At 58.4% G+C, this 10194-nt stretch overlaps 2 long non-coding RNA genes across 2 annotated transcripts; one reads left to right on the forward strand and one right to left on the reverse strand.

Moving 5' to 3' along the window:
• Positions 1-2149: 2149 nt before the first annotated feature.
• LOC123385869 lies at positions 2150-8598 on the forward strand. The gene is made up of 3 exons (XR_006599031.1): positions 2150-4516; positions 7009-7597; positions 7842-8598. It is a non-coding gene; the product is annotated as an uncharacterized LOC123385869 (long non-coding RNA).
• On the reverse strand, positions 6456-9556 carry LOC109500593. The gene is made up of 2 exons (XR_002158240.3): positions 9224-9556; positions 6456-7088 (listed from the first exon to the last, which is right to left on the reverse strand). It is a non-coding gene; the product is annotated as an uncharacterized LOC109500593 (long non-coding RNA).
• Between the last annotated feature and the right edge of the window lie 638 nt (positions 9557-10194).

A 10194-nucleotide genomic window follows, 5' to 3' on the forward strand; every position in this document is an offset into this window, starting at 1 on the left:
CTAGACCACGTTTTCTTTATCCACCCAGCCACTGACGGACACCAGCTTGCATTTTCCTCATGGAGAACATTGAGCGATTCTGGCCAGAAATGGCAGAGCTCAGCGATGAGGAAATGCCAGCCAAAGACTTAGCAAGAGTGTCTGCACAACGTAGGTGCTCACAACTGCTAACGAGGCCTGAAATGGCTGTTTGCCTGCTCCGAGTCACCTACCCATTATCTGACTCATGGAGAAGAATCCCAGGAGGAAGACGTGTCTCGGTCAGGAGGGAAGGCCAGCATTTCCATCTGGGGGTGGGAACCAGGGTATTCGTCCCTTTCCTCTGACCTCTCACAGCACGGACCTGACTATCGTGGGGGGCGCTGGTTTAGGGTGCAAAGACCCCTGATTCCAGACCAGTGGTCCGGGGTCCTAGCTTTCATGTGTCACCAGCCTCCCTCGGGCCTCAGTTTCCTCCTCTGTGAAAGGGAGAGGTGGGACCAGAGGGTACCCCTCACTTGGACAGCTTTCAAGCAATCCTGAGGCCCAGGCGTGACCCAGGTCGGCTGAACTTCTGTGGGTGCCATTTGGGCCTCTGTGGTTTTGGTCGTGATGCCGAGTGAAGGGTGGGAGCCACCGGATGGCTCTGGGGTCCCCAGTGGACGGAACGTAGCAGAGCTGTATGGGGGAGGGGGGCCAATCAACTGCCGTGAGCAGGGCTTTGCATATCCTCTTAGCATGCGTGTGGGTGAGTAACAGCCCTGACTGAGCATCTGTCTCAGCCGGGAGCTGTCTCCCAGCATGGGGGGCTGTTCCTCTCCTACCATTAACAGGTGACAGGCGGCGGGCTCCTGGATGCTTGCAGAGAGGAGGCTACGTGGGCCGAGAACCCCGGAAACCTCATTCTTTTCTCCACGGGGAAGCTGGACCACACTGATTTGAACGCTGTTGGCAGGGAGCTCCCAGCTCTCGAGGCAAACTCTTCCCTTTGGGTGGGAGCCGGGCCATCCAAAGACTTGGGGACTCCTCTCTGGACGGGGATCCCAGCGAGCAGTTTGGGCTGGGGATACAGTAGTTGCCCATCGAGGGAGGGCCGGCATCCAAGGTCAGACTCCCGGGATCCACTTTGGGTTGTGCTACCTCAGGGCCTCAGCGATCCCATCTGTAAAATGGGCTGCGAAGCCACAGCCAATGTGGTGCTAGGGAGCTGCTGTGGGGATTGATAAAGAGACCTTTGGAGAGAGGGCCAGTTGGCACCAGGATTTAAAGCTTCGGGGAGGGGCGCCTGGGTGGCGCAGTCGGTTAAGCGTCCGACTTCAGCCAGGTCACGATCTCGAGGTCCGTGGGTTCGAGCCCCGCGTCGGGCTCTGGGCTGATGGCTCAGAGCCTGGAGCCTGTTTCCGATTCTGTGTCTCCCTCTCTCTCTGCCCCTCCCCCGTTCATGCTCTGGCTCTCTCTGTCCCCAAAATAAATAAATGTTGAAAAAAAAATTAAAAAAAAAAATTTAGAATTCGGCCAGAGACCACCGCTACCCCCTACCCCCCGCCCTGCTTGCAACCCGCATGCAAATCATATAGCATGCATCCCTGCTGGCCCTCCCTACTCAGCAGCTTCCCCTTCAGCCTATCCCCCCACATGCTTGTCAAAATAATCCCCCAGGAAAGAAACACACCAGCACCTCGCTCCCCTGCTCAGCGCCTGCAGGGGCTCCCCTCTCCCTGCCTGGGTCTCCTGCTTCATGGCTCCCAGGTGCCGGGCTGGTCCCGGAGCCCCCTAAACCAGCTGCCATCCTCTCCCATCCCAGAGTGGCGGCTAGTCTAGGATTGCCAGATAAAATACAGGACACCCAGTTAAATTTGAATTTCAGACCAACAGTGAAGGCTTTTTTAGTGTAAGAGTGTCCCAAATGGTGCACTCATTGTTGTTTTTTTTTAATTTTTTTTAACGCTTATTTATTTTTGAGACAGAGAGAGACAGAGCATGAACGGGGGAGGGTCAGAGAGAGAGTGGGAGACACAGAATCTGAAACAGGCTCCAGGCTCTGAGCTGTCAGCACAGAGCCCGACGCGGGGCTCGAACTCACGAACCGTGAGATCATGACCTGAGCCAAAGTCGGACACTTAACCGACTGAGCCACTCAGGCACCCCAACGCATTTATTTTACTACGCTTATGTTATTTTAAATAAATCCACTTTTTAAGTGGGGTGTCCTAGAGGCTAGGTTTTCCTATGGCTTTCTTACCTTCAGTGACCTGGAGAGTGGAGATGTTAGGAAAATTAGAGAGGACAGCCTCTTAAGTCAGAAAATCTGGGTTCAGGTATAAGGTCTGCCATTGATTCCCTAACTGACTGGACTCGGGAATTTCTTCCACTGCTCTGGCCTCAGTTTATTTACCTGTAGAAAGGGCTACAGGTGGCCTGTCAGGTGGCCTGGGATATACGATTCATGAGCACACCCCGAGAGCTAGCCGCATGAGGTTCCAAAGCCACTTGGCCTGGAAGGCTGAGAGGTACGGCCCAACCCTTAAGCTCTGTGCAGGTGAGAACTTGGCCTGGTCTATGGCACCCCGTAAGTGTCAAACCTCTTGACCTCTTCCGCCCCCTTGGCTGGCCATGCAGTTCAAGGTTATGGTCACCAGGGGTCAGGCTTGCACGTTGATGGCTAAGTTCTGCCTTATGTGCTGCTGGGGGGTGGGGGGGCCTCCGGCGTGGGAGCTAGAGGGTCACATGTTTCATGTGGCTCCTGGGCTGGGGGGGGTCTGTGACCTGTAGATCTGGAAGGTGAACTGCTGTCTTCTCCTGTATTTACATTCTGCTTGGTACCTCCTGGAGGGCTCCTCACATCTTTGGCCCTCACCGGGAGACCCCATGGAGGAAGCTAGTTCATGGAGCTGGAGTCTGGAGAGAATTCTGGGCAGGGAATTTGGAGAGCGTTTGGGTCCTTGTTCTAAGTCTGCCTCTTATTAGCGTCCTTGTGGATTATATAGCCTCCTGAGCCCCGGGTTTCTTCAGTAGAATGAGGTCACAATGCCTCTCTTGCAGCGATGTGTCAAGATCTGGAGAGCTGAGGTGTGGCTATGGGGCAGGGGTGGTATCTCTAGGCCAGCGCAGCCCGTGTCTGGAATGGCTTATGTTGAAGGTGGAGACATAATAGAAAGACAGGAAAAGAATCCAGTACAAGGACCGTCAGGAGGCGCCACCGGACCCTTTGCCAAGTCCTGGAAGCAAGCGCCGAGCTCCGAGGAGGGAGGGGGTGCTGTAAACCCACAAGAGGGCAGTTCACTGGCTTGCTCCTTCATAGCCGGGGGAACAAACTCAGGGCTCATCGGGCAGGTGGCTCAGCTGGGCTCTGCGGCCTTTGGAAACGAGTACTAGATCAGGCACCCAGTGCAGGTGCACGGAGATGAGCCAGGCCACAGCCTGCGGGCTGTTGGGCCTCTGGGATTTCAGGTTCCATTCAGCAGTATTTCCTGAGCACCTGCTCTGGCTGCGGGAGCTTATGCTCTAGAAGTAGACGCAGATGCTTCCCGCGCGGCAAGATGGCTCCCACCTTTGGTCCAGGCACCAGCCCCAGCCCCCAGAGAAGGCTTTCCCGCTCATGATCGCCCAGCCTCCTCCAAGAACCCCCCACACCCACCTTTATATTGCAGAGGGCGGAAGATGCATGGCCTGGGGGTCCCTGGCAGAGTTGGCGTCCTTGATGGGCACCCACCCTTGCCTATGAATAGTCTAGCCCTCCTCCTGGCCCCAGCCCTGCTACGTCTCAGCAGGTGGCCAGCCATGCGCCCCGGGGCTGTTCCCTGGCCCCGGTTCTCTGGTGCGGCTGGTGGTTCCCGAAAGCCGAAAGCCCGAGTCCTCTCCCTCGTGCCTGTTCTCAGGGCGGGTCCCCATGGCCCTGATGGATTGCCCTCTCACCCCCATCGGGTTGCTGCGGTTTCCTCATCAGCAGAAATGACTCCTCACCTACAGTTGTGTCAGTCTTTCCACAGATGGAGTGAGTCACGTTGCAAGATGTGGTCACAGGCGGCGCCCTGTGCTCCAGTTAGGGGCCAGCTGGGCCAGGCCGGGCTGGGGTTTGGGGCTGACCGTGCTCTGACTTGGACTTGGGCGAGGGAAGCAGAGGCCACCGGGGGAGCGCCAGCGGTGGGGGAGGACCGGTGAGAGAGGTCACGGGGCTTGTCCACACAGGCAGGGCAGGGGACTGAAGCAAGGGTCCGGTGACTGTGGCCGCGACCACACTGGGGAACCATACGGCTTACTCACCCCCCGCCCGACCACGACACCCAGAGGAAGAGGGATGAAGGGACCGAGCAGGTGCCCCCTCTAACACGCTGCAGTGGTGTGGGGGGAGCCAGGGACATGAGCCTGTTTGCTTCTTCCTCTTCCTCTAGTTGGAGCTCCCAGGCCTGCTTCCCCTTCAGCTGACACGCAGTGGCCATGGGCTGAGGGCTCCAGCCTCAAGACCGATTTCTTCTTCTCTCGGCTTCACAGGCCCGGCCTATAACTGCCCTCAGGTCGGGACTGTCTCCAGGAAGAGGTGAAGACTCCAGCTAGCTGGGTTTTTATTCTTCTTCTCAGAGGCAGGAAGGGGCGACCTTTCCCCCTCCCCGGGCAGCAAGAGCCATTCTGCCCATTTCTCAGGTGGAGAGGGTGAGGTCCCAAGGGAACGTGGCCAACACCTTGCGTCCCTCCTGCCTTTCTGAATCCCACGGCACAGCTTGGCGCACTGCGTCGGAGTCCCAGGCTCTGTTGGCATCTGCCAGCCAGGCGAGGGCAGGAGTGAGGGGCAGTGTCTTCTCTGCAGCGGGGAGGGTAAATGCAGCGGCTCCGAGGTGGCCCGGCGAGGGCCCTGGCATAAGACTGGGGTTTCAACCCCACCAGCGACAAGAAGAGAAACGGGCCATGGTGTTTGGAGGTGGCCCCGGAACAGAGCAGCCCCAAACCTGGGGCCGACACAGACAAGACCATTCCTGGAGCGTCCCTAGATGCGTGTGGCTTTGCCCGAGTGACGAACTTGTGCAATCCCCTGAAATCTGGAGCGGGGAGGGGCGGTTGTTACTGCAGCATGATCCTACCTGTCCTGACTATACCAATGCCAAGCCGAGGAGATTGGCCTTGATCCTACAGGCCTGGGAAATGAATAGAGTCTTAGAGGGGCAGCTCCCGCATCCAGCGCGGAGGTTAAGGAGGCGATCTGTCTTGCCTCTGGCTTGTCTTGTTTTTTCACCATTGGGTACACCCGGGGCCTAGAACAGTGCCTGGTACGTGGTCAGGGCTCATTAAGAAGTTGTCTTCTCCCCGTCTGCCTCCGGTTTCCCTCCTTTCCAGCGTATTCTTCCCGCAAACTCCCTCCGCCGTGCCTTCATTTTGTTCTGAATCCCAGACGCTGTGCTTTGCACGCGTTGTCCTACTTTTCTGTTCCCCTTAACAGAGAGGCACTAATCCCATTTTACAGAGGAAGAGTGTGAGCCCTAGAATCTTTCCCCTTTCCGCCCCCGGGTACCCTTCCTTTATTTTATTCACCTGCATCGAGTACCCACTGGGTACTGGGTGGCTCAGTCGCTTGAGCGTCCGGCTTCGGCTCAGGTCACGATCTCGCGGTTCACGAGTTCGAGCCCCGCGTCGGGCTCCGTGCTGACAGCTCGGAGCCTGGAGCCCGTTTCGGATTCTGTGTCTCCTCCTCTCTCTCCCTGCCCCTCCCCCGCTCATGCTCTGTCTCTCTCTCTCTCTCTCTCTCAAAAATAAAAGAAAGAAAAACCTTTAAAAACATTAAGAAAAATAAATAAAACCAGTAAGAAAGACTGCCGAGAGGCCAGGCAGGAAGAACAGGGGGGCCTAACCTGTGACATTGCAAAACACTTAGAAGGCTGCAGACAGCAAGGACGTTTTATCTTCAAAGCCAACTGTGCTGAATTGGTGGCGGCCGCTTGGAGCACTGCGCTAAGAATGCTGTGAGCCGTGGGTGACGTCTTCCCTAGATCTGGGACCCGGGGGGACAGCCAGCACGGCCTGTATCTTCCAGCTTCGCTTCGGAACCAAGGAACAATGGGAAGATTTGGAGGACAGTGGCCCGGAGAGCACATTAGACAGAGATTATCCATACCTCGCCGGACGTCATAGAACAAATACACGGAAGACGTGTGATGTGAACTCAGGTCTTTCTGACAACCAAGCCCGCGTTCCTAAAACGTCCCCACCTTCTGACAGGACGATTGCTTTGCAAGCCCACGTCGATGCGGAAGCTCCCTGTTAGTTTCTGTCAATGTTCTTGCTCCTCACTGCCTCGTTTTCACCTCTTCCTCGCCCTTGTCGCCTCCTCCTACCTCGTGCACATCCTCGCTATCTCATGCCTACACCGTCTCCCCTGTCACCTGCCCGAGCAGGGACTCCCAGCCCGAGGGCTGTGGCTCGCCGGTGTGCCAGGAACCCTTGTCAGCTGGGACGTCAAGCCTCAATCAGTGAGAAAAGCTTCTTCGTTAATTCATTTTTTTTTTCTTTTTTGGAGGCTGCCACTAACAGGAGGGTGTCTGCAGACAGGACACTGAGTGGAGTGAGGGACACTGTGGCCGACCATTGGGAGAATACCAAAGAAAGATGGCGGGGAGGCTCAGTTCCTCATGATGACTCCGGGCTCAGGCTGAGAGGGCGGCCACCCCCTCGAGCCTGGCCAGTCTGTGGTGTATCTCGCACCTGCCCGGGCTAGAAGTGACTTCCGTTGGTTCTGCTCACAGTGCATTGGCTGGAATTAGTCACACGGCCTCGCCCACCAGCGGGCGTCTGGCAGAAAGGCGGGGGAGCTAGAACAACGTGCGGAGCGGCCCCCCTGGGGTCCCCAGTATACCTCCCGCCTGGCAGAGAGCCTAGACGGGAACACTTTTTTGATGAAATAGTTTCCAGCCCAACCAGTGTCCCCAGAGTAGCGCTTGCCAAGGCACCGATGACCTTTGTGTCGCTACCAGCGGTGGACGCTTTTCAGTCCTTGGCTCCCTTGACCTTGCGTGTAACACCTCGCTTTCCTTCTCAATACAGGTCTCCTGGCTTCCTTCTGAGCTCCACGACCATATGTCCCACTGTCTACTTGGCGTCTTCTTGAGAATCTTCAACGTTACCTGAAATTTAATATGCTGAAGACCAAAGGGTCTTCCTCCCTCTACCCCTGGTCCCTAAGGCTGCCCCTCCCCCCAGGGCTCCTCAGCTCACTAGATGGCAATGCCATCCCCCTGCTTACACAAGCCAGTGTCATCCTTGGCCCTTCCCTCTCTCTCCCACACCATTTCATGTTAACCCCCTCACTCAGCCCTGACAATTTTACTTCTTCGGCATCTCTCCGCTCCATCCCCCCTCTCTCTCCTGCTCCATCACTAGTCCGTGGGGCCTCGGTGTCCCATCTGGTTGCTGTGAGGTCCCTCGGTGACCTCCGTGCCCATCGAACCCCACCCAGATGTTCTTCATGCTGCAATGGGAGGGATCCTTTCAAGATGCAAATTTGGTCACACATTCCCTCTCCCCATTCAATAGCCCCGCCATGGCTCTTGGGAAAAGGATGAAATCCTGGTCTCTGCTTGCTTCTCATCCCATCTCGCTCCTGGCACAGCGCCTAGCACATAGTAGGCACTTGGTAAGCATTTTTTTGATTGGTAGAAGAGAAATTGGCTATCGGTTCTGTGGTGTTAGTTAGATCATTTTTACCATTAAGAGGCAGCTGAGGCAGCCTGGTATGGCTTTCCCTGAATACTGAGGCTGGTTCAGGATCCCTTGGAAGGACCAACGGGCACTCATAGGGGGCCACTGCTGAATTCCGGGCAGGTGGTGCCGGGGCCTGGGGGGTGATGGGGTGATCCTCTCATGTAGCCTCTGTCCAGGATCGGAACCCAGGCACTCTGAGCTGAGAACCAAGCTCCTCGTGTTTACGCTGTTCTGCCCACTCCCTGCACTTGGCACAGAGGAGGTGACAACATGGTGACCTGTGGATGGAACCCAGCAGAAGCAGGGGGGAAGGCTGCTAGCTGGGGGGTGAGTCAGCCCTCTCCCTGTGGTCTGAGGCTGTCATCAGGAACCGCGACAGTCATTTCTTTCTTTGTGGCTTTGAGGTCTGGGGGCAGAGGGTGTGGGCTCCTGAGACCCCTCGGGCTGCCATGGAGAGCTCAGTGTGTTGGGACCCAGGGGATACAGGAGGGACTCTGGGGAGTCCCTGGGGGAGCTGTCCCCCCCCTCCCCACTGGCTGTGGACCTCTAGGACAGTGAGGGCTCCAAGTGTTCAGAGGGTCGAATTTCATCTTAACTCCCCAGGAGGCTCCTGCGCCCCGTTCTCAAGCATGGAGAATTTAAGGGACCGGCCCAAGTCCCCGTGGATGTTCAGTGACACCGCCGGACTTGGTGCCAGGCCTGCCTGGTCCCCGAAGCCGCCCTCTCTCCCCTGTCCCATGCCAGCCCCTCTGGGGGCAGCTCTGCCTCTCCTCTGAGGGGCCAAGAGGAAGAGAAAGTGAGGGGCGGAGCGGGGAGCTGGGTCCTGGCAGGAAGGGGATTTGCCCCAAGGGTTCAGATGAGGGAACTGAGGACAGAGGTTTCTCACGGAGGGGTGAGGGGTTGTGCAGGACGGAGGGACCCGTGAGACGGGCTGAGGCACCCCAAGACTAGCTGGGGTGGGAGCTGGGCTGGAGGGGTGGGGGGGCAGTGTTGTGGGGACCTGCTGAGAACCGGACCCTGGAGGAGACGCTGTGGTCATGGAGGATGTGGGGACCGCTGGCGGCACACCCCTGCCCGTCTCCACCGCCGGCTCCTCTCCTGCGGGCCTCCCCTGGACTGAGCCCCAGCGGGACAAGCAGGCAAAGGAGGCTGGGGAGGATGCTGTCCTAGGGGCCAGTCCCCTGGGGATGCAGACTAGCTACCATGGGGACCCAGGGGAGGGCTGTGGGGCCGCAGGGGTGAAGACGCAGGGCCCAGAGGCTGGGGGGCGGTGAGTCAATGTGCACAGTGTCTCCCTTTGTCCCCGCCCACCCCAAATGCAGGGAACGGTCAGCGGCCTGCCTTCTCCCCCAAACATGGCAGTGCTTGCCCCCAGGGCCTCCTTCTCGCCCTTCCCATGTCTGTTTCTTGTCGGGGGTGGGGGGGCTTTCCCAAGACCGAGGTAAAAATCCGGCATCACCCTGGGGGTGACTGTCCCCCGGGGATCGACTGTCTCAATCTCTCTCTCTCTCTCTCTCTCTCTCTCTCTCTCCCTCCTTCCCTCCACCCCCACTCCTACCTGAGGTTGACAGCCGGCAGGTAGGCCCCCTGGGGTCTCTCTGGCTGGGGGTCCTCCTCCCACCTGACTGGGGCTGTCTACAGGGCCCGCAGGGCTGAGCGACTGACTAGCCAGGCCTGGAAGCCATCTTGACTGCAGCCTCCCCGTGGCAGACACTCCCCGGGGCCCAGGGAGGGCCATCCTCGGGCAGCAGCTCCCGGAAGTGAAACCACCTGCTCAGCACTTGGGGGAAAGGGGCTGGAGGGCTGGGCCTGGCCGGCTGCGCAGCCCGGAGGAGGGAGAGGCCTTCTGGCCCCCGGGGAGAGCCTGGCCTCCTCTGTCCCGGAGGCAGTTAACCGCCTCTCGGGACCCCCCCCCCCCGCCTCCCCCCAGGGCTGTTCCTCTGTGAGGGCATTAAATATTTATGAATCAGCGCATTTCCGATGTTTTCTGAGCAATACGTTTGCGTGATGTGGGTGTTGGTGAGCGAGGCCCCCGCCAGGACCGGCTGGCCTGTGAATCCCACTCGTCACCCCCCCCTTCCCACACCACGAGCCATAACCTGGGGGTGGAGAGAGGCCCAGTCTGAGTGGTGATAAAGTGCTGGGGTGGGAGGCACCCCAGGAGGGGGGGCAGGGCCCTCATGGGGCTGGGGAGGGGGCCGGGAAAGACTTCAACAGCCCCAACCGAGGAGCCTCGGGGGAAGCGAATCCTAGCCCCGAATCAGCTTCTCAGGCGGATGCTTTCGTGGGTACCGAGGGCGCTCTATGGGGCAGAGAGGCCCGTAGCTGCATGCCAGACCTCGCCCGGGCTGCTGTGCTGAGGTCCTGGGGGTGTCACCACGGGCTGGCTGAGGGGGACAGGGTCCTGGAGGTTTCCTCCTGCCTCCCTCCTCATGATGGAGGAAGCAATATAAAGGGCAGGCCTGGCTTCTTCCTCTGATCATTTCCACTCAGCAGAAAGTGAGCGACGGCCCCTGAAACCCCCACTTC

The sequence above is a fragment of the Felis catus genome, chromosome B3 (genome assembly GCF_018350175.1).
Source record: "Felis catus isolate Fca126 chromosome B3, F.catus_Fca126_mat1.0, whole genome shotgun sequence".
In the NCBI taxonomy this organism is placed as follows: Eukaryota; Metazoa; Chordata; class Mammalia; order Carnivora; family Felidae; genus Felis; species Felis catus.